The 24,530-nt window shown below is 49.9% G+C and overlaps 1 protein-coding gene across 1 annotated transcript in view; it reads right to left on the reverse strand.

The window, feature by feature from the left end:
• Positions 1-24,530, reverse strand: part of LOC144805900 (uncharacterized) — a 70,787-nt gene that overhangs the window by 16,546 nt on the left and 29,711 nt on the right. Inside the window, exon 4 of the mRNA XM_078672377.1 lies at positions 11,049-11,168. The gene's annotated coding sequence lies outside the window, so the exon portion shown is untranslated. The remainder of the gene's footprint in view (positions 1-11,048; positions 11,169-24,530) is intronic.

Genomic DNA, 24,530 nt, shown 5'->3' on the forward strand with positions numbered 1-24,530 from the left:
GGACCTCCTTAATCTCACTAGAAATGGGTAGGTTCATAAATTCTCGCTGCTCAGGAGTCATGCAGTCAGGTGTAGGGACTGCGGATCCGGGTGCCAAACTTGTCCCTCGGACATCGTGAGCAGATGGAGTTCCGTGAACCAGAACTGCCTCGGCCAAGAAGAGGGTTATAAGCATCATCCTGCACGGCTCCACCTTGATCTTCCTGATGAGTGGGATCAGAGGTATGGGAGGAAAAGTGTAGACAAATGTCCTCAACCATGCTATCGAAAGCGCACTCCCCAGAGAACCTCGATAGGGAAGCCTGCTTACATAAGACCGGCATTTCTTGTTGGTCGGAGTGGCAAAAAGATCGATCTCTGGTCTGCCCCACTGGCTGAAGACCTCCTCCAAGACTCTCTGATTCAATTCCCATTCGTGGCTGACTGAGGATGACCTGCTCAGTCTGTCGGCATTTTCGTTGAGGACGCCTGGTAAGTGTTGTGCTCTCAGCGAAACCCTCTGAAGGATCGCCCATTCCCAGATCTGCTGCGCTTCTTGCGACAATGAACGAGATCTGGTTCCCCCTTCCTTGTTCACATAGTGCATGGCCGTGGTGTTGTCCGTCCTGATAAGCACATGTGAACCTTGCAGGCGAGGAAGAAAAGCTTGCAGAGCCAGTCGTATTGCCCGTAGCTCTAACAGGTTGATGTGGAGGCGTTTCTCCTGGGGCGACCAATGACCGCTGACATGCAGGTCTTGCATCACTGCCCCCCAACCCTCCAATGACGCGTCCGTTGTTATCACTTGCGGAGACGGGTCGCTTGCGAAGGATAGACCTTGGGACAAGTTGTCTTGATTTGCCCACCATAAAGCTGCTTCCTTCATGCTTGGAGTGATCATCACTCTGTCTTCGAATGAACCGTGAACCTGCTGCTACTGGTTGTCTAGTTGCTCCTGCAGAGGACGCATCCTTAGTCTGCAATGGGGAATTAGTGGGATACACGATGAAATCACCCCCACCAGAGACTTGTAGCGGCGATCTGAAAGACACTTTTTTGTGCGCAAGTCCTGAGCCAGGGTTTGTAATTTGTCTCTCCTTTCCTGAGTAGGGAAGGCTCTTGAGAGCTTGGAATCTATGATGGCTCCCAGGAACCGAGCCTTCCTGGACGGGAGCAGGGAAGACTTCTCGTTGTTCAGAGTGAGCCCCAGATTCTGAAACAAATTGGTACAAGCTTGAACAGCCTCCAGCGCTGCCTCTCTGGACGGAGCTTTCAGTAACCAGTCGTCCAGGTAGGGGAAGACCTGGAAATGGTTCCTTCGCAGGAAAGCTGCTACTGGCGCCAGCACCTTTGTGAAAATTCTTGGGGCTGAACGGAGTCCAAGGGGTAAGACCCTGAACTGAAAATGTCTCTTGGCTATTGTGAATCGCAGAAACCTTCTGTGTGCTGGGTGAATCGGAACGTGGAAATACGCATCTTCGAGATCGAGCGTGGCCATGAAATCCCCCGGGTTGATGAGCTTCAAGATGTCCTGGAGAGAGACCATCCGGAAGAACAGGGAGATGAGATAGGTGTTTAGCTCCCTGAGGTCTAAAATGGGGCGCCACTTTCCTTGCGTCTTCTTCACCAGGAAAAACCTGGAATAAAATCCTTGTCCTCTTTGGTTTGCAGGGACCGGCTCTATCGCTCCTTTCCGGAGCATCTGTTGGACCTCGAGCCGCAGGAGACGCTGGTGTTGCGATGGAATGGCTGCCGGGGGCTTGGGTGGAGGGACTTGCGTGAATTCCAGGGTATGCCCTTTCCGAATGATGTTGAGCACCCAACAGTCCGATGTTATCCTGGACCAGTTGTGAAGGTATTTGGTGACCCTGCCTCCAACTGATGATCTCTTGAAGGAGGGTCCAGTAGGAAGAGCCAGGAGGCCGCTATTGGCGTTTGGACGAATCTCGTCCTCTTCCAGCCTGTTTCCCCTCATTGTAAGGCCTGGAGTAGTTGGTAGACTGGCCTTGCCGCTGTTTATTTATTTATTTATTTATTTTTTAAGACGTTTATTAAAGTTTCACAATGTAGTACACGTGGCGCAGCCTACAACCCATAGGGCCGGCCGCAACTGGAGGAGGCAATTATAAGACAGTGAAGCACAATTAACATGTATGTAGTCGCGTACCGGTTACCAAGCATTACTTGTCGTGAGCAATAACCTTCACGCTATAGTTGCCCCTGTGCACAATATATTCATAAATGACGTCATTTTTTTTTTTAAGTAAACATGAGAAAAAAATTAAAAAAGAACATTTCAACTCTGTAAACTGGACAGTTCTCATCGGTATGTCCCATTTGGCAGGTGTGTCATCAGAGAACCATTCCGCAACCTTGTTTTTGAGCCCAGGGAGAGCACTCGCTGACCTCAGTTACGTGACAAGAATGTGGGTGTAAATGTGACACGTGTGTGGCCTGCGTATGCTACGAATCGCTCCACCCACTGAGGGACAGTTCAATCTCACTTCCCATCTCTGCATCCTGTAGCGATTCGTACGGGTGGTTCTATATATCTACAGTGAGCTGGAGATAGAGACGTGGCCTGTGCCAGTCTCCTCGCCCAAGTTGGTATTCGTGTGTGCTTCCTGGTGGACAAGCCACTTGTGGGAGAGAAGAATCCAGAACTTATAAACGGGGGTGGTGGTATTGGGGGGAGGGGGTTCGCCGGGGGGGAGAGTGCATCGAAGGAGTCAATCTTCGGAGGGCAGGCGGCTAGACACCAGAACAGGCCCGTGTGTTTCCATGTCTGGGGGTGAATGCCTATCGTCGGGGGGGGGGGCACCATTCATTCACCTAACGCACCTTCCTCCATTTTGGTCGTGTCATTGCATGTGTTGTGGACCCTATATGAGTCCCCTGCTCGCACCTTCTCTCTGGAGGGATCTCACAAAGCCGTCCCAGAGCTGCGCAATGGGGAACTGTCGTAGGCCCGCGACCTCCTCCCGGTGTAAAGCAGTGCTTTCTGCCCTGGCCCAGTTGGTGAAGGAAGCGCACCAGTACTTAGGGACTGGCGGCTCCCTCCTCTTCCAATGTTTGGTGATCAGCCGTTTGGCCGTGATGAGGCCTAAATCCCAGAACCTGGCGTGTGCCTTGTTTAGTTTGGTCCTCCTATATAAACCTAGCATGCATGCCTCCCAAGTGTGTGGTAGTCTCGGGCCAGCGCTGCGCGTTAGGAGGGACGTCACCTCCCTCCAGTATGTGTCTAGTGAGGGGCAATTCCAGAGCATGTGTAAAATGTCCGCGCCTATCAGGTTGCATCTGGGGCAGGCCGCGGTGTTGGTCATGAAGTACTTGTTGATCCTATCTGGCGACAAGTATGCCTGGTGAATTATATACAATTGGATGGTGCGGAAGCGAGTATTGCGCGGGATGTTCATAGGGCAGGCTAGGATCATGGACCATTCCTTATCCGTCCATTCCCTCTGTCGATGGGCCGGCCACTTGTCCCGCGCCGGCTGTGTGGATCGTTGTGTGTGTAGGAGGAGAGCCTGTGCCAGCCAGTGGATGATGTGTGTACCGTTGCCCATTACATGGAGGTATTGCATTACATGGTGCATCTGCGGCTCCTCCCTAATGTCTCCCCAAGAGTCCGTATAGGCCCTTAGTATGGACGCATGAGTCAGGAACTGCCCCGCCGGTAGGCCCGTGCTCTCCACCAGCTCCCCATATGGAAGCATTGCGCCTTCCGCATACAGGTCTCCCATTGTCTCCACTCCAGCCTCCGACCAACACTCCAGAATGCGCTCTGTTACTGGTCCGTTTCTCCTGGGTGTGCCCAATAATGGAATCGCAGGGGCATACGGCTTGACTTCCCGCGTCAGTTTTAAACAGCGGAGGAAACACTTGCGGGCCACTGCCACATGCAGGGGCAGCGGGCGCGGGCCTTTGGTCAAGGGATGGAACAGTGCGCATATCTGCACGTGCGTCCATGTGTGCGTAGTGGTGGCCGTATCATCCAGGTGCGCGCCACTTAGCCAGTGCGTCACCCATTGCAGCTGCGCAGCTAGATAGTACAGTTCCATATTAGGAACTGCCAGTCCACCCTCTGTTGCTGGGGAGTATAGTTTTGCCAGGGCCACACGGGGCCGCCCCCCATTCCATATCAGGCTGCGGGCCATTGTTTCTAGGTCTCGGAAGAATTTAGCTGGGACGTATGACGGGATGTTGGCAAAGTGATAGAGCAGTCTGGGCAGCGCTATCATTTTGATTAGAGCAATCCTGCTCGGTACGTTTAGGGGCAACGTCTTCCAGAAAGCCATCTGTGCTCGTAAAGAGCTCACGGCACGTCCCAGGTTGCCTTCCAATATGCTCTCCAAGTCCCTATATACGTGCATTCCAAGGTACTTAAAGGAGGTGGGGTACCAGGTCAGTCGGACACCTCCAAGGGTCACATCACATTCCTGTGTTTCATGACTGAAAGAGTACACTCCGGACTTTGCCCAGTTGACCCTAAGTCCTGATACTGTTTCGAATGTCTGGAAAATATCCGACAATTCATCTGGCACTGCTGCGAGGTCTCGGACGTACAGAAGCAGATCGTCTGCGTACAGTGAGATCACGTGTGTACCATCAGCCAGTGGGATTCCCCATCTCTCTCCCCGCGACCGTAGTAGTGCTGCTAGGGGTTCAATTGCCAGAGAAAAGAGTAGGGGCGATAGTGGGCAACCCTGTCTGGTGCCTCTGCGCACCCGCACCGCCTCAGAGAGTAGCCCGCCCGTTCGTATTCTGACACTCGGCTGTTGGTAAATGAGGTCCACCATCTCCTCGAACGCACCTCCCAGGTCAAATTTTTCTAGCACTGCCCCCAAGTAGGGCCACTCCACCGAGTCGAAGGCCTTCTCGAGGTCTAAGACCAGACAGCCCGATCTCGGCCATCGTGACACCGCTTCTGCCTGTACCCGGAAGAGACGGCGGATATTGCGCGAGGTGCTCCTCGCTGGCACAAAACCGTTTTGGTCAGTGTGGACCAAGGCAGGGACCTCCGTGGCTAGGCGACGAGCCAGCAGTGAGGTGAAGATTTTATAGTCAGTGTTCAACATAGCCAGAGGCCTGTAGGAGCCCATGTTGGTACCGTCTCTGCCTGGTTTCAGAAGAGAGACCAGGTTAGCTTCGTTGAGCGTGGCGGGAAGTGCCGAGTCCTCTATCGCTGCGTTATACAGTTTGAGCAGTTCCGGGATCAGTATATCGGAACAGGTTTTAAAGAATTCGGCAGGGAGGCCATCTGGGCCCGGAGACTTACCATTGGAGAGTGCGAAGATAGCTTCACGCAACTCCTCCCGCGTGAAAGGCGCTCCCAGGTTTCCCCGAGGCGCTTCCGTTAGAGACGGTAGTGGGATGTTTGCTAAGTAATCTGTGATGGTCGCCGACGAAACCCTTAGCTGTGACCTGTATAGGGCCCGATAATGCTGTACAAAGGCCTGATGTATTTTGCTCTGTGTGTGCACTACTTCCCCTATGGGCGTCTGGATGGCTGATATCGGTTCAGTACGATTCTCCTGTCTGACTAGCCAGGCCAGCAGTTTTCCGGGTTTGTCGCTCTGTTGGTGTGTCCGCGCCGAGTGCGCCGCATAATTAACGTGGCGCAGTCTCTCCAGCAGCGCCTCATGCTCCACTCGGGCCTCATCTAGTCCGGCGTCCGTCCCCTCAACCGCCTCCTGTTCCCGGCGGAGTAAGTCAGCCTCCACCCGGCGCAATTCAGTTTCTAACTGTTTCTGTATACCGCCCTGTGTCCCCAAGCAGTGACCTCGCATTACCACTTTGAAGGCGTCCCACTCGACCTGCGGGGAGGACGCCGTGCCTGAGTTGTCAGTGAAGTAATCTGCTACGCGTGCCTACAGGGAGGCTCGGAATGGGGCGTCCAGTAGTAGGGCTGGCTGCAAGCGCCACGTGGGGATGGGCGGGTGGGGGCGTTCCCAAGCTATCAGTAGCGTGTGTGGGTTGTGGTCAGAGTGTGTTCGGCCAAGGTACTGCGAATCTGTTATGTGCAGTAACAATTCCGATTACACCATATATCTATCCAGACGGACATGTAACGAGTGTGCCCCTGAGTAATAGGAGTATATTTTGGTGTTAGGGTTATGCTCGCGCCATGCATCCTTCAAGTCCCACTGTGTCGCCCATTGGGTGAGCGCTTTAACTGCTCCCAGAGACGCGGCATCAGGCCTGGGTGGGGCCGAGCGGTCTAGCGCGGGATCCAGTACTGTGTTGTAATCCCCTCCCAGTACCCAGGGGACTCCATGCCAGGGTGCCAGTTTTTCCGAGACGTGTGCCAGGAAGCCCCCCTGTTCCGTGTTTGGAGAGTATATGGATGCTAGTACTATAGATTGCCCATCCATGCGTCCCTTTACCAACACATATCTGCCCTCCGGATCAGTCAGTGCTTCAATCATCGCGAAGGGAGTGCCTGGCTTCACCCATATGAGCGCTGCCCGGGCAAACGAGGAGTACTCAGTAGCATATAATTGTCCCCTCCATCTACGCCTCAGTGCAACCACCTCCGCCTTGTTCAAGTGTGTTTCCTGCAGAAGTGCGATTTGTACCTGGTGCCTTTTCAAGTATGAGAATATCTGATAACGGCGTGCTGGTGTGTGCATACCCCGTATATTCCAGGTACATATCTTAGTCGCCGTCATCATATATCAGCATTTTCTTCCCTCCCACCCCCACAACCACAGCCCAGCACCCATCCACAAAGTCTCCATCGCCAACTCTCCCCCGGCCACTCCCCCCATTGCACTCATGATTAATCAGGAAGACATTGAAAAGGGGGGAAAAAACATGGAATAACAATAACCAACTGTAGGGAGACTTCCCTGAAATACCAAAAGGGCAGCAGCGTAACGGGCCACTGTCCATACTCTTTAGAGAAGAGGGACAACGATTCAAGTCTAGGGGGATCGTGTGCTACCCACGGTCCTGGCGAGTCAATTAGGTGTACAGTAAGGAAGATCAAAGCCCTTCCCCGGGCCGTATGAACAACATCAGTACCCAGAAAGGCAACCCGTTTGCGCGCTGCAGAGTAACCTGCCCACCGCATCCAGCAGTGGGGAGTCAGGAGCGCCGTTACCACCATGTCTCTGGCGCCAGACAATCCCCAAGCTATGCGGGCAGTTGGTGGGTGGGAGAGAATGTACAGTGTTGCGGCGTGTTCTCGCATCCCATCCACCCCGACAGTGGCTTTATAGCCGGATAGGTACTCATTGCGCAGGTTCATGCCTCATGTCCTCAGGTCTGCGGTGGACATTACGGGCAGCGGCTGGTAGGTTCATTTGCGCCGCAGCTGCCCGGACAATGTTCACATTCCTGCCGCCTGGGCTGGGTCTGGAATGGTGTTCCGTGTGCGTTTTCAATGTAGCATGTCCGCTGTTTGAGGCGTGACCAACGGTAATTCCACCGACTGTTGGGAGTCTGGTATCCCGTAGATTGCCTCGTCATCGCTGGGTTCCACTCTTGGGCTGGGGGCTTGGGCCACGTCCGAGGTCGGCGAGGCGCTCAGTTGGGAGACCCTCCGGAGTGCATCACGTTGTTCCTGGATCATCTGTTCCGGTGGTGGGGAGTGCCTCGTCGGCTCTCCTGGACGACCAGTTCCCTGTTCCCTGTTCCTGCGGCGGCGGCGTTGTCCGCGTGGTCGCGGTCTCGTCTCGTAGCCTTGCGCCTGTCTGGGCGTTGAGGTAATACCACTATCAAGCCATTCGTTGACCTCCTCAGGAGTATTAAAGAAGTAGGCCTTGTCTTTCGCTTCTACTCTCAGTTTGGCTGGATAAAGGAGGGAGTACTTGAGGCCCTCGGTGCGGAGACGTCGTTTCACGTCCAGGAAGTCGTGTCTTTGGCGTTGCACCTGGATGGTGTAGCCCGGGGAAAACATCACGGTGGTGTTTTCGATGTGGACTTCCCCAAGTCTCCTGGTTTCTCTCAGGATCGCATCTCTGTCCCGGTAGTTCATGACTCTAAAGAGTAGCGACCTCGGGTTGGCGCCTGTGGTATGAGGTCTCGTGGGCACGTGGTGCGCACGTTCCACCACAAATTGAGCCGATAGCGTGCCCTCAGGTAGAAGTTCTCGCAGCCAGTCCTCAACTCGTTGGGTAGGACGAGGGCCTTCCCATTTTTCCGGGACACCCACGAGCCTGACGTTGTTGCGTCTCGCCCTCCCTTCGGCATCCTCGGCGCGCTCTTCAAGGAATTCCACTCTATCGACAAGGTCCTGTACCTGTTTATCCGTTTGCGTGACTTTGGGTCCAAGGTCCGTCACTGTGCTCTCCAGCGTTTTGGTACGATCAGACAGCTTCTTGTGGTCATCACGTAGGTGAGTCAGGTCTATGGTAACGCTGTCTATTTTGGACTCCAGGGACGTTCTTGTCTGCTGGAGCGATTGTTCCATGCGTTCCATGGCGGCTAGAACGCTGTCCAATCTCGCGGTCACCTGGTCCGCGGCCATCTTGTGAAGTGTTTTGTTCGTTTTTCCCGTCGGCAAAGTTCCCCCGGTGCCAGTGCGGGTTCTCACCCCTCCGGACATGTGCAGGGCGTCTTGTCCACCTGCGCGATGTGTGCGCTCGGGTGCTGGCGAGCAGTGTCCGTGGTGCCCGTACACGTTAGTGTAGTGGTTGTGCAGGGCCAACAACCACCAACAGTTTGGTTGACTCCACACACCTTGTGGGCGGCCGACGACGTTTTTGCCAGATGCCCCGTGTTATTCTATTGTGCAACCAATGCCAGGTCGTCTTCAGCCTCCGAGCGGGGGGTCCGCTGGGGTCCTCGGGTGTTCTGGGCTGGCCAAATGATACTGAGTGGGCGTTGGTGGGTCCAGGAAGACGGGGCCGCAGGTCCAATGCCACTTCCAATGACACCGGGCGGTCGGGCCTTTTCGACGTTCTACTGCGGGGTTGGCCCCCACCGTCCTCTAGGCCGCCGTCAACTCAGTAGCTTGCCCCCCCGGGCGGGGCGAGGTGTTCGCTAGGCTGGGGGTCGCGGTCAGGCCTCAGCACCGCCGACCCACTGGTGAGGAGAGGTGCCTCAGGGCCGCGACCGTGCCCGGTGTGTCCAGGGCCTCCTCCGCAGCTCGGGAGGGGGGTCTCCGTCCGCAGCCACGGCGAACCCACCGGGTCCAGTGTGCAGGGTCAGGCGTTTCAGGGAGCCAATACTGACTGAAGCTGGTTAGTATGATCACTAGTCCCAAGGTGCTACTAATGACTCAAGTTGGCTAGAATGATAACAGGTCCCAGGGGCCAGTACTAACAGGAGCTGGCTAGTAGGCTTACATACAGGTCCAAGGGGCCACTACTGACTGGAGCTGGCTAAAAAAATAACAGGCCCTAGGGTGGTGGGGTGCGAGTGGCACCAGTGACCGGAGTTGGCTAGAAGCATTGATGACCTTTGGTATTGATTAAATGCAGGATTCCAGGTCACAGGAGGCACCGCTGAATACAGCTGGCTAGCAGCAGTGGTGGCCTCAAGGAAGAAGGAATTGAGAAAGCATAACTGGATATACTGGTTTCTTTAATACCGATAATTGGTTACACATGAATGCCACAACGTGCATTGATATATTACATTACCAAATTACAATATTCTTATATTAATTTGATGTGACTGTTCGCCTTAATATGCCTGCAAAGTTACATGAATCTATTAGGGCCCAGAACCATTTTATTTACTGATGTCCATCTGCACACTTTCCTGCATCTTGTAGTAAATTGAATATTGACAAACAAGTGTTATTTTCAGAAACAGTGAATTCTGCAGCTTGTCTGTGAATCTTTTATCTGTCCCTCACGGACTCCTCACATTCCTCTCGAGAGAAGATCCTGTCTCCTACTCATTAGTGTCGTTTCAGTAACTGTTTCTATCACGTGTTCATGTTTCATTGACTTGTATTAGGAGAAAAGTGTATAAAAATACATGGGGAGCATTAGCATTATATACCCCAACTTCCTTTAGGGTGGATGCTCTCATCCATTGCAAAGACAATTGTCACTTGTTAGTTTGCTTGGCCTTTTGCTATTTTTGCATTACATTTATGATAGATTTGTTGGCTTCCCGGTGTGTTGTGTTTTATTTTACATAGGACAAGAGATGACGAGGAAAATGACAGTCCAGTATACACATTCTTCATATAAATCAACTCACAGTATACTGTTCTGGAGGTTCAGTCCTACAGACATTATCTCTAACTGAACGCAGGCACCCTAAGTAGCATGTGCATTTCAAACCAGTTGCCCTCTGATGCGGCGTCCTCGCTATTGGATAAGTCAATATGCCCTGAATTTTAGGAGGGTTACCGTATCTAGTGCACCCTGTTAGGCAGTGCTCACCTGTGGTAGTAAGATGTTAATAGGCACCTTATCACCAATGCACGGTGCAGGGCTTTGAGTTACAGAGCTCCTCACGCTGTGGAGAAGATTAGGTCACATTACCCATTATCCCATATTTGGTCCTGGTGAAATGCCAACAGATTGCTCCATGACTACACAAGGCATGAAAAAGGTTGACCTGAAGTATAGACCCCAGCTTACCAGCAGGTCCATAGGTGATCGACACTTTCACACAGTGATAGGGGCCATTAGTTCCTCAATTTCTCTGCCACTGTTTTTAATCTCAACATGGACCAGGAAGATCACATTAACTATATTGTGGCAACTGGTCGATAGTTGATCTTATATTTAGACTTTCACCAATCTCACATCTTATGACACAACATCCTCTGTCCTGCTAGGCTCATCCGGCGTACTTAATAAAAGATCTACGACAAAGTGCACTCTTGTGGTGCCCGCCAGGCATTGTAGCGTCGGCCTGGAGAGGAGTGTAGCCCAATGATGAAGCATGTCACCTTCAGGTGAGTGAAGGCAACTTGTCTTAAAAGCACTGGGACTGAACCTCCGGAACAGTATAATGTGATTTGACTGTTTTATTTTAACAAATGTACATAGCAGATATTGGCCCTTCCTTGTTTCACAAACATGATCGGATACCTGCCTCGGAGCGCACTTCTTACAGACGAGTATGGGGTTATCATGTTGCTGCTACAAGCACCTTACCTGTGCGAGTTATCGGGAACGATGCAGGGGGCAGACGCAAACCAGCCACACGTGGAGATCAATGACAAGTACTGAAGAATTAACAGAGCCTCCAAGCTGGTGACCATTACTTAATTGACCCTGAAAATAAAAGACGTATTTAGTATTCTGGTGACTCATGACCATAAAAACAAAGGTTATAAATTCAATATTATGTCAAATACTTAAAAAATTGAACTGGATGTGCTGAATCGATGTTGCCCCAGGTCATGCGTGATACCTTCCACCACTATTGCTTATGGGACTTGTAGTTTTGTTTTTCTCATTAAAAGGATGGGTTCTAAAGTCCCAGTGTTCTAAGCGATGTTAGTTAAAATCAGAGGCCTGAGTGAGGGTGAAGCATGACACTGCTCTGCTTAGCAGTGAGATGAATGACAGTTCCTCAGCCCTTCCATTCTTTGACAGACAGAGGCTCGTCAGACGTTCATATTTTCTTGTAACGAGAAAGAAACTTTTATTGCAGCTTGTGTCAACTAAAGAGATAAAACGCCTGGGAGTGTTTCATTAACTACTGACAAACATGAACAATCAAGAACATGAGTTTCTGGAAAACTATCAAGCACCCAATCAGAATCAGCCGCCCTTCACACCCAGGAATTCTTGAGGCTTTGGAGAGGGTGAATTGCACGTGGTATAAGAGGAACACTACATAGAATCAAAGCTCACTTCTCAGGTATGTACTGAAATGCCAGCCTCATGGCACACTTAGCCAGCTCTTCACCTCCTCCTCCTCAAACTGTTGACCAGCTATCAGGGCAAATGAGCCTGCAGCAAAGCATCGCTGGCTTGGTTCCACACCGGACCAGGCAATGTGGTCAACTCCATACTCCTCCAAGTCAGCATGCTCTCTGGTCGAGGCAGTCCTAACCCCACATGGATGTTCCCCATCACAACTATTTTAATGGTACTAAGTTATGTTTCTGCTAAATGTAGGAGTCAAAAAGTGAAAGATTTTACTAGGAAGTACTGAAAGAGAAATCATGAAGTTTTTCAATATTTCTGAGTCTGTCACAGTACACAGGAGCATTATTTCCTACAGCAGCAAATCGTGTATGTGCCCTGTAGAAAGCTTGTTTGAATGAAACATGGAATTTATTGCAGCCTACAATTCATGCAACAACATAGAGTGCAAGATAACTTGTGTTATTATTCCAGCAGAACGAAATGCCATTCCTAATGTGTACGTCATTTTAAAGACAAACCCAGAAAAATGTGTGGTCAGTGTTGTTCTTCTGCCTGTTAAAAGACAATCTCCATTAATGTGTCAGTAATTAAAACACTATGAGAAACCCTACTCTATGGCAGGGTGCTGCCTGCCACTATATTGCAGGTTACTTCCAACATAATCTGATTTATACATACATACTCCAGGGTGCTGCCAGCTATCGGGTCTGCACACAGCAGTCTGGAGCCACTCAGGAAGGAGGTAAGCTCTTCGTTTCATCTTAAGCCCTTAGGTTACATTCACAGCCTGATGGGTCTGGAGAACTTTATCCTCGCTCTAACTGCGCCGACGTAGCCCAACATAGTCTGTGTTGTGTGCTGGGTGATGCCTGGCATCTTATTATCGTTGGCAGATGGATGAAGCTCTGATAAGAGCTACTACAAGAAGAGCAGAGAAACAGGACCACAGATCGCCACAGAGTGATAACTGCCCAGAAGCTGAAGAAAGAACTCTGGAACAGCAAACCTCCTACACCCTGGAGATTCTCCAGAGTAAGCAAATGATGGTAATGAAATGCAAATTGCAGCATTAAGGTCACTGTAACACTGGGCAGGGGACGGGAGGAAAAGAACCGGATAATGTTGAGTGGTGGCGTAGTGAACTGACGTCCTCCCCCTCTCTGCCTCATTATCAGCATTACTGGAACAGGGGAGAAGCCTGTTCCTGGGAACTAGCCGACGAATTGGATGATGGCCCTTTAACTGGAAGACGAACGAGTACGCAGCTCCGCCCCCGGATGCCGGCGCAGGATTCGTAGTGGGTAAAAACGCGGAGGAAGATGTCCTGGCGTGTGACATCACCGACCGAGGATCGAGAGTGGGAGAGCGGCCCGGAGCAGCAGAGAACGGAGCTTTTGGAGGCGAACCCGAGGACGACAGGAGTAAGCCAGGAGGCCACTGGATCCATGAATCGCCGTGCCACACTCCCGAGGGAGGAGTGTGGCTACAACAGGTACGGCAGCGTTTGGCGGGCTGGGTAGGAAGACGGGGTTCTTCTAAACCGTAGCCGCGTGTCTGCCAGAAAATCTGCCCAACCTTTCTTTGTCCTCACCGTGTAAATATACCCCTCCTCACCAGTAATCACGCCTCTGCACCCTCGCACATTTAATAAAGTGTTTAGCACCTTAGCATGGGTGTCCCCTGCACTTGTCCGGTTCCCTGTGGGAGAGTCCAGATAGAGTACATATCCTGACGATCTGTACCTGTTTCTTTTCCCTGGCGGAGTCCAACTAGGAGTTAGGAAGAACGGAAAATCCCCTGAAGTCTGCTTCTTAACCATCTGGAAACAAGACCATAACCAGACGCCATCACGGACCCCAGAGCTTTTCAGAGAGACACCTTGACAACCCGACATAAAAAGACGTTTTCCAAAATAAAACTTTACATACCCCGAACTGGTCTTAGGTCTCTTCTTGATCCCACGCCACAACTGGTGTCAGAAGTGGGATATCCCCCTTCCATCCCGCATCAGAAGATGGACCAAATCATACAACAATATAAAGGGACAAGAAAGTTAGTATGGGCGGTAGAAAGACAAATGACGTCGGCTCAAGCAGACAGGGAAGTTTTCAAGAACACCATTACGGCCCAAATCGAAGGCTTAAACAAGGCGGTCCAACAACCCAGTGCTTTACCCGGTGGGAAACGAAGAGCCACCCGATGCATCCCTCGGGAGTATCAATACAAAAATACAACGCAGGGGAGGATCCAGATGCCTTTCTGACTAACTTTGAAAGAGCAGCCCGGGCCTGTGGTTGGACAGAAGAAAAATGGCCCTTCTTTCTGGCCCCATTGTTAACCGGGGAAGCTCAGGCTGCATACCAGGTGGCCAATGCCAGATGGAAGACGCCATATCAAGAGATCAAAGAAATAATCCTGGACCACTTAGGATTAGATTCAGAGGCCTATCGTGTATGGTTCAGGAAAGAAAAAGGAATTCCTGGTGAAAACCCCAAGACTCTATATCTCTGGTTAAAAATGACAGCCGATGGGGGAGGAGCCTAGCTCGCGGCTGTAATGGTCGCCCTTTAGCTCGGCTCCACCAGCCCTCCGTCCTGATTGCCTATCCTGTCTTTCATCCTGTCCGGGGACGACACATTTTTGGCGCATTGGAAACATAACGGCTTGTTTGTACTTACCATCCGACCCCGGGGTCTCGGTGTGCAGTGGCTCCGGAGTTGTGGCCTCTGAGAGATCGGGGCCTCTGCGAGACTTGGACCGGGACCTGTCCGGTGGGATCCGACGGCTCTCGGCCCCGGCCGAGAGCGAGAACCAGTGTTGGGAGCCGATGTGCGAAGATCCCGGCGATCCTGACCCGGGCCTGCCCTGGTGGCCGCGTGGCTGACGTGGGTGAGAGGGCCGGGGACCTGAGTCTGTGAGGGGGTCTCTCCCCGCCGCTGCTTTGTCCGGCGGCCCTGGTCCTCGGGGCCCGGACTCCGCTTGATTGGGGCACCGGTGCTGGTGCTGGCGGAGACCTGTCTCGGGCGGACATTCATTTGGCATCGAGGCCGCCCTTGCTGGGACCCCCGGAGCTTGTAAAGTCCTACATTTGAGAACTGTTTTTTCCGGGGGTCTTGGTGAGCGGCGATTGGGCTGATTCACGAAATGGCGGCCGACCTTCTGCAACGAGACTCAACCTGTGGCGGCGGGCCCGTGTTGCCTATTGGTGTGGGGAGCGGATCTGGTGGACGTGAGCCGACGGTCAGAGATGTCCTGGAAGCCCTGAGATCCCTACACGCTTCCCTGGCCCTGGGCGTCTCGGTGGATGCCCCACGCTCTGCAGCCATTTTGGGCGGCCATTTCTTCTTGTCGCCTTCTTGTTTCGAAGACTTCATTGCCTCGCCCCCCTCGATTGACTTGAGTGTCTCCGCCACTGATCGCAGATCGTCTATTGTGTCGGTAACTTTGGGGCGCCCTGCTTTTCAAGGTTCGGACCCCGGGGACTTGGATGCTGTGCTGCGACCCTGTTTGACATTGTTGCCTGAAACTATTGGTGGACTGCCGACAGTGCCTGCTTCGACGACTTTGCCTGTGTCTATATTGGGGGCCACCTCGCCTGCTCCAGTGGCGCAACTGAACTCCTGTTTTTCATTGCTCGTGCTGCGATATTTGATGCATCGATACTTTCTGTTTGAACTATTGCTCCCTTGTGGACCTATCTATCCCCCAAGTAACTATGCGAGTCACCATTCCACTCGATTACATGCTGATTTAGTACTTAGTATGTGGTTTTACATTGCCGTGTGGTGGGTGGGGTTTGTCGCTCGAAAGGGTTGGGGGTGAAATGTACGACTTCCGTTTGATTCCCGGTATACGATTTAGTAGCATGATTGCTTTTTAATCGTTGAAAGATGGAAGGTCCCCTTCTCCTAATGTTTAGTGGCACGTGATGGGGTGTCGTCCTGGTCTGTGTTTGATTGTGCTTGTTTGGTTGGGCGGAGGGCTGCGGCCGCCCGTTCGGATTATGGTAATTCTGCTCCTCAACAGTGGGGAGAGGTGTGGCGCCGCGGCCAGGGCGACTGACGCTGGAATCTGGGGACCACGGTTCGATCCCCGGCTCCGGCGGCAGGTTAGCCCAGCACCATGTGACTCTGGGCAATAGCTCGCTTAATCTTCCCGACGGCCCCCAGCGCCTAGAGACCCTTACGGGTGATTGTGCGCTTTACAAATGTAGACTTTATCTCCTCCCTCCTGTATTCTTTTCTTCGCTTTTGTTGCCTTTTTGTCTCTTTCTTCTCTCTTACTTCTCGCTATATTTCGGGTTCTGGTTTAGGGCGACAGGCACGCTGTTTGAAGGGTGGGCCATAGCCTTCTACAGGGGTGCAGGGTGGGACGGGTGGGTTGGGTTCTATTTTTTGTTTGTCTTCTGGTTCTATGGCCCTTTTGTATCTCTTTTTCGTGAAGCCGCGTCTATCCCGACCTCCGGTGGTGTGTTTCGGGTGAGGGGTGTGGCGTCGTTCATCCTCCTGCTATGCCTCGGCTGTTTTTCTCCCCGATTGCCATACCCCCACTTGGGCCGTTACTCCTTTTGTCTCCTGTCTTCCCGCCACGGGGGGCCTGTGTCGGCGTGTCCTCTTCCTTTCGTTTTTTCTTAAGTTTCTTATTTTCCTTTTATTATTTTATTTTGTCTTCCCTCCATTTTCCTCTCCCTTCCTCTTCCCCTTCCCCACTTCGTTCCCCCCCCCCCTTTTTTTGTTTTTTCCTTCCTGTGTCCCAGAGGTTCTTATGACGGGCTGGTTTTGATGCATTGTTTTTCCGATCCCGCTGTTTTGGCTTGGTAGTGTCTTGGGTGGCGGGCATGTTACGATGATAGTGCTCAGGGGCTGATTGTGTCTCACGTATCCTGATTTTCTTGAATGCATTGTATTGTCCCCCCGATATTTTGCCCCCTTGCCCCCTTATTAATGTTGGGATTGGTTTGGGTTATCGGATGCCTCCGTATTGAAAGTGAGCCTGTCATATGTCTTCTCCCCATATTATAAAATTAAGCCTTATTTACTCCTGTGTTTTAGCCTTTTGGTTTCTGTAATTTTCCCCTTCTACGCTTATACGGCCTCTAATTTGTGTTGATTGATTATGTAATATTTGCCTGATGACTCCTGGCTATTTTACACATTGCGGCCGGCCGGCTTGGTTGTAGGCCTCGAATTTGTCTTTCCTTTGATGTCAATAAAGGTTTTCACAAAAAAAAAAAAATGACAGCCGATAAGTGGCTGAAACCCGAAAGTAGGTCCAAAGAAGAGATAATGACTAGTATATACTTGGAACAGTTTCTGGAAGCGTTACCATACGGAAGCCAATGTTGGCTTAAGCAACATTCTGGCCTTACTGCCCAACAAGCCGTAGAGATGGCCACCAATTGTTCCCGAGCGCAGCCTAGGTCTCTCCCTTGGGACCAAGAAAAAACTACAAAGATGTCAGCAGTACCAAAACCCATAGTCAAAGTCGGCCCAGAGCAGCCAAAAGGGAAACCCATAAGAAAGGAATCAGTTTTCAAAGGCCCCTAGTGCTTCGAGTGCGGCGAATGGGGCCATATCGCTAGACTGTGTCCCAGAAGAAAGGCCCCTGAAGAACCAATGGAGGTGGGGTACATACCTAAGGCCGTGATGGACACCGCTGAGATGGGACCATCTATGTAAGGGTAACGGTCAATCAACGACAAATAAGGGCGCTGTTGGATTCAGGATGCAGGCAGTCCGTGATCTAAAAGAAACTAGTGCTACCCCAACAGCTCACTGCAAAAGGACATTCCTATGCCCTGGTCCTAGTGGACTACACAACTAGGTTTCCGGAGGCCTTTCCCTTAAGAATCCCCAATGCTAAGAACATAGCCGAGACATTGATAAGGGGAGCGTTTCAAGTGATACGGGGGCACCTACCTGGAACTCTTGCTGCCACTTCGCCCTATAGCTTTCTTCTTGGGTTTCCCTCGCCGCCGCAGCCTTCAAAACCTCAGCGCGGCTGCCGAGCAGGGGGAGAACAACAATACCCAGGATCCTCGGCTCCAGGAAGCCGACCGAGGACACGCCCACAATGCGCTGAAAAGACCGAGAGCCTTCCCGCGTCGCGGGAGCGCCGGGAGAAGCCCAGGACAAGGGCGGGGCAGTCTGGGCAGTCTAGGCAGTCTGGGCAGTCTGAGCAGTCTGGGCAGAACCAGGCAGGGCAGGGCCACCCCCCTGAAAAGTAAGACTTTTACGATTATATGGCATATTGTATTACAGTTCATGTTTTTCAACTCTATTAAGGAAGTACATGTAACGTTATAGATTTTGGACCTTGTGTACATAGACATACCTAGACGTGGTCTAAAAGATACAAGCCTTCCAGGGATCAGTACTTAGTTGCTATTGATGGCAAAGTCCAAAGGAACTATGGATAACTATCTAGTCAAAATGGTGAGTAAAATCAACAACGACAGAAGGAAATCACTGGGACGGGACAATATGCCTGGGATACCAAATACTCCCATTGATGACTGTAGTGATCTAAACCCAGCCCCCTTCTCTTCCACTGATGTCACTATTGATGCCCATATAGTGGAAACGCCTGATATGCTTGTGGTTGATCAGGACATAACAGACGAGGATTCCCCAGATATATCTATGGATGCTTCAATACGACGCTCACCACCTAAGAGAGCGGTGAGGAAATGTAGGAAAATAACGACTAAGCGGGGAGGAACACATCATAAGAAAATGCTCAACATAGCGCAGAAGAGTACTGTTGGCCACAAAGAGACTATGACTATGACTATGATTACAAATAGTGGCATTAATACGGACTCTGATCTTTTGGACATTATTGCTAAGATGCTTGAGGCTAAATTAGAATCTACTGTCAAGCCTCTAGTGGCAAAAATAGATGTCTTGACAGCTGAAGTATCTAGATTAGGTAGCCTTTTAAACCAGCTATCCAACGCTGACAGCCCAAAATTGAGGGTAAAGGATGTTCAACCAGCTAATGTTGCACATAAGATACAGGTGGGAAGGGCAAGTGCGGCTGAACATAGGGAGATGAGCCAATTGGATGGCCAGTGTACACAGATCAAAACGGCTCCAGTAACCACAAGCATTTGCAATGCAATAGGTCTCGCATTTGCAAAAGTTTGAGCTATCGGCATTGTAAATGACAATGCCTTTTATTTATGCGTTTGAAAACCTGCAAGCTGTGAGTAAACAAGAACTTTGTACTTATAGCTCTTGCTTATGAGAAGCAAAGCTGGCATTCTCCTTTACTGACAGCCTTGCTTCTCGTAAGCAAGGACTATACATACAAAGTGCATGTTTATGCACTGCTTGCAGGTTTTCAAAACAAATGAATAAAAGGCATTGTCATTTACAATGCCAATAGCTCCAACTCTATCAAATGCGAGACGTATTGCATTGCACATGCTTGTTGTTGTATATGGCTGGTAATATGGTAAAATGCAACAGGTATCAAAGTAGGAGTGCATGTTTATCTGTTGAATAACATGCTGATTAATTAAATAAATGTGGAACTATACAGTTTTATGACTATTCGCAAAACACAACATAAATATGGATAACTACCAATAAGATGGCTTAAAAATAAATATGGATGAATACAGAGGGAAATGTTAAAAAACTGAATACCATTAAACCAGGAGCCCTATCCATGACCTGCCTTTCACTTTGGCTCTTGGCTCTAGCAGAAGGCATTAAGCATTAACTCAACAGTAATAACTTATTACAGATAAACAGCTACATCATTTCTATATTACAGATGACTAACAAAGTCACAACTTGACTGTAATAAGGAAATTAGAGACAGGTTTTTATAGGAGATTGCACTCTCTTATATATTATAACTGTGATACTGCATGCTTTGAAGATACGTCATGGCTAATAATGAACAAATAATGAACAAATATACTCAGGATTATTATTATTTTTTCAGTGAAATGGAGTTATTGCTTTATCGATGTGCTATAATAGTTTTTTACCTTACAATGCTATAAAGATTTGAATTTAACACGCTTGTACAACGAAATGTAAAAAAACATTGCATTAATAATAACTAACAGGTGACCAGAAGGCATATATTGCTTGGTATTTTTTTTTAAAACGTGAGGGGGGCACGTAATGCAATCTGCCATGTGAGAAGGTGGCCCACGGTTCCCATACAGTAAAAGAAGTTCCAGACCTCATATTTAATTAAAATCGAAATGTTAAGATTTGCCACACACATTAGCAGTTTTTGGTTTTGTTTTGCAAATTTCTTTACATTTACCAGGAACATCAATGTAAAGTTCTTATGAAAAGACCTCTGAATAGAAACTCACACTCTGTTTGACCCATCCCTGGCAGTATTAACAGTTCAAGTGGTGGACCCAAAGGCAACCATCTGAACAGGACCAAAGACTTCAGACTCCTACTCCCAAAGTTTGATCTCAGAAGTAAACAGTAAATCAGGGTATAAAGAAAGGATAACAAGCTGGAAAGGATCAAGCTTGCTAAAAATCAAAGCTGCTAAAACAAACTATCCTATACCCTATCACTTTCCACCAGACAAACTAACTTCAGAATCCAAGCTTACCACCATCAAGGGACAATCCAGCTTTGGCATGCAGTTCAAACACTCCTAGGAATTCACGTCAAAGATCAATCCAACGGAGCAGCCTGGACACCCAGAAAGCTATAAATGCCATTTCAGACTAATATGTAGTTTGGAAATCCAAAAGAATATTACAAAAAGAGATAAACAAGCAACTCTTCCTCAAGTGCCAATTGAGGCAGACAACTTTACTCCCAGTTAAAATGAAGCAGTTGTTTAGTTGTGAAAAGCAAGAATGCTGCAGCTTTCAAGTGAGGACAGGGTGTCCTGTGCAGGAACGAACTTGGTTCGGAATGCTCTGCGAAACTCACCCTTGTATTCCACAGCAGCTACAGCGAGCAATAACCTGCCACCAATCTCCAACTCAACAATAGTTCTGTCAAAAGCAGCATGCACCAATTACATGCTGATGGTCAATAAGTAGATTTACGGTACCTGAACAAAACTTAAACCAGTAGCTATGGATAACAATACTTAATCAATTTTTTACACTAACCGCAAAGTTGTGGAAGTTGCTAAGGCCAGATTTTTCCACCAGCAACCAGCAATAAAAGAACTTTCCTGGCATCACCTTCCTACATTAGCTACTATCATAGTCATATCTAGAAAATATTATTTTGTGGCCTTCCAAATTACTGCTTGAAGAGGCTAGATATTCCAGAGTGTAGCACTTCGTTTGCAGAGTTAAACAACTCCAAACAACAATATGGACAAAGTGTCACTGAGTGCAAGTTGAAAGTAGTGAGCAAATAGCACCAATCCAGACATTCTTCATTAGCTGCACACGGAGAAAAAGCAAGCCTTTTTTTCACCTGTGTTTTCATTATCGAAGTCAGTGCCAAGGACGCCCAAGTTTGACATGTGCAATCAACACATAACTTGTCAAAAGTAAATGCTGCTTGCAGAAAATTATACAATGCACGAGAGGTATTTTACACAGGGAGAAGACATTCTCTGAAACAAAGGTGGTTAATATTTACCAAATGCGAGCATCCTACTCCTAGATAAGACTCTAACATAGTGTCACACAGGGCCTAAAGATTGCTTGAATAGCTCTTCACAACCCAACAAAACCTCGTCGCAGGGTCAGCTCGCCTCCTGCTCCATTACTAATGAAGTGACCAACTCAACCACCAGGAACTAGCAGTCAAAGCACCTGAGGCGTAGGTGAGGCATAGGCGTTGTTCCCTCCACCAATCTATACACTACTCTATTTAGCTGAGTTAATAAGGTTGTTCTCTCAAGAGCTTTGCATCACTCCAACTCCCCAGGAGTCTCCATAAGTTATGCATAGCTCACTACCGCTTTTGCATTTAACTGAATTTTAAAAAGGAAAAACAACGGGAACTCCGATTCAAGTGGTCTAAGTTACAAATGGGGAACACTGAACAGATAATCTTAAAAATGTTGTCGCTTTTGTTACAAATGGTTTATCATAGTCTAAACGACCCGTCTTGATACTTAACATGGGATACATTCTCCAGTCTACACAAGTCCTCTGGGTTTCCCGGGCTGACGAACAGGGAATCCTTTACCAGTTTCCATAAGGCGTTCTCGGACTTTCACTTTCCCAGAAGTAAAAAAACACACACAGACATACGTGTCTCAGCATACTCAAGTGGCATTGACCCTGCTCCACACGACATGTAAGTCACCCTTTGAACGACAGGTTACCTAGGGTCAGTTTACAGCCATGCAGCCCCAGCTTAGGTATGTATTTATAACCCTCGCTGTTCTCGGACTGTTGAGATGTTCTCCCTGCAGGGCTAAGTTTCCGTCATTGCTCTTAACTTTAGACCTATCCGGCTACCCGTGAACTCTGCTAACCGATCGGTAACTCCAGGAGGTGTGCTATTAACGTGCCATTGTAAACGTTTTTTCCAGATGAAAAGCATCCGCAAGCTTAAATCATCTCCCAAAATGCAAGTAAAACTGTGTTGGAAGCAGTAATGGGAGTTGGTTCCTGAGCGCAGTCTGCATATATACTTATATATGTTTACTGCCTGTGTGGCTGAAGACATGCACGCATTGTAGACAGCTGAAGCTTTGGAGTGAGTGCGAGGGCGGGGTGTGTGTGTATGGAGGGGGGTTTCTTTGCCCGCTTTTTAGGTCTCGCGCCTGCGATGCATATGGCGAAGCCATATGCGCATCGCGCAGGCGCGATACTATAGTCATCGGCTATGCTTCCCAGGAGACAGGAGATGTCACGCGCACGCTCTGGAAAGCGATCGGCGCCGGCCGCGCACGCGCGTGTTTCCCAATCTCCTGTCTCTCTGGGAAGCACACAAGCAAGCCCAGCAAGCCCCGCCAAGGTAACTTTGAAATAATCTTTATTTCTTGATAATTATTGCCTCTGGACTTTTTTGTTTAATATTACGGGCATGTGGGTTGTGTGATGCTGCATAAACAGATGCGTTTGGAGTTTATTTACCGATCCGCTATGGAGGGGCTTTTCTTTAATCTGTTGGTGGCTGTTTTTTTTTTTTATTTATATTGCGTCTTCATGTACACATGATGTTTGACTTTTTTGAGCAATTCGTTACGTTGGGCTTTTGTATAATTTGATACTAGCTGTTATTTTATTTATATTGCGTCTCCCGATGCTGTGTTTGCCTGCCCCGCCAGCTCTCCAAGGTTGCTATTTGTTTCTTTCCCATCTGCGTACATCACTTGCGGGATACAGGTAAATCTGCATTCTAGAGTTGCCTTTATTGTTTTGAGGCCGGGCGCAGGGGCTGCTCCGATGTTATCAAGGCTGCTATCCCACTGCTAAGGCGGTGCTGCACTCACTGCCTTGTTTATATTTGTTTTAGTTCCGTGATGCTCTGATCTTTGCCCCTTCCGAGTGGAGCTTCCGAGTGGAGCTTCCGAGTGGAGCTTCCGAGTGGAGCTTCAGAGTGGAGCTTCAGAGTGGAGCTTCCGAGTGGAGCTTCAGAGTGGAGCTTCAGAGTGGAGCTTCAGAGTGGAGCTTCCGAGTGGAGCTTCAGAGTGGAGCTTCAGAGTGGAGCTTCCGAGTGGAGCTTCAGAGTGCAGAGTGGAGCTTCAGAGTGGAGCTTCAGAGTGGAGCTTCAGAGTGGAGCTTCAGAGTGCAGAGTGGAGCTTCAGAGTGGAGCTTCAGAGTGGAGCTTCAGAGTGGAGCTTCAGAGTGGAGCTTCAGAGTGGAGCTTCAGAGTGGAGCTTCAGAGTGCAGAGTGGAGCTTCAGAGTGGAGCTTCAGAGTGCAGAGTGGAGCTTCAGAGTGGAGCTTCAGAGTGCAGAGTGGAAGTGCAGAGTGGAGCTTCAGAGTGGAGCTTCAGAGTGGAGCTTCAGAGTGGAGCTTCAGAGTGGAGCTTCAGAGTGCAGAGTGGAGCTTCAGAGTGCAGAGTGGAGCTTCAGAGTGGAGCTTCAGAGTGCAAAGTGGAGCTTCAGAGTGCAGAGTGGAGCTTCAGAGTGCAGAGTGGAGCTTCAGAGTGGAGCTTCAGAGTGCAGAGTGGAGCTTCAGAGTGCAGAGTGGAGCTTCAGAGTGGAGCTTCAGAGTGGAGCTTCAGAGTGCAGAGTGGAGCTTCAGAGTGGAGCTTCAGAGTGGAGCTTCAGAGTGGAGCTTCCGAGTGGAGCTTCAGAGTGGAGCTTCCGAGTGGAGCTTCAGAGTGGAGCTTCAGAGTGCAGAGTGGAGCTTCAGAGTGCAGAGTGGAGCTTCAGAGTGGAGCTTCAGAGTGCAGAGTGGAGCTTCAGAGTGGAGCTTCAGAGTGGAGCTTCAGAGTGCAGAGTGGAGCTTCAGAGTGCAGAGTGGAGCTTCAGAGTGCAGAGTGGAGCTTCAGAGTGCAGAGTGGAGCTTCAGAGTGGAGCTTCAGAGTGGAGCTTCAGAGTGCAAAGTGGAGCTTCAGAGTGCAGAGTGGAGCTTCAGAGTGCAGAGTGGAGCTTCAGAGTGGAGCTTCAGAGTGCAGAGTGGAGCTTCAGAGTGCAGAGTGGAGCTTCAGAGTGGAGCTTCAGAGTGGAGCTTCAGAGTGGAGCTTCAGAGTGGAGCTTCAGAGTGGAGCTTCAGAGTGGAGCTTCAGAGTGGAGCTTCAGAGTGCAGAGTGGAGCTTCAGAGTGGAGCTTCAGAGTGCAGAGTGGAGCTTCAGAGTGGAGCTTCAGAGTGGAGCTTCAGAGTGGAGCTTCAGAGTGGAGC

Source organism: Lissotriton helveticus (genome assembly GCF_964261635.1).
Source record: "Lissotriton helveticus chromosome 1_1 unlocalized genomic scaffold, aLisHel1.1 SUPER_1_unloc_31, whole genome shotgun sequence".
In the NCBI taxonomy this organism is placed as follows: Eukaryota; Metazoa; Chordata; class Amphibia; order Caudata; family Salamandridae; genus Lissotriton; species Lissotriton helveticus.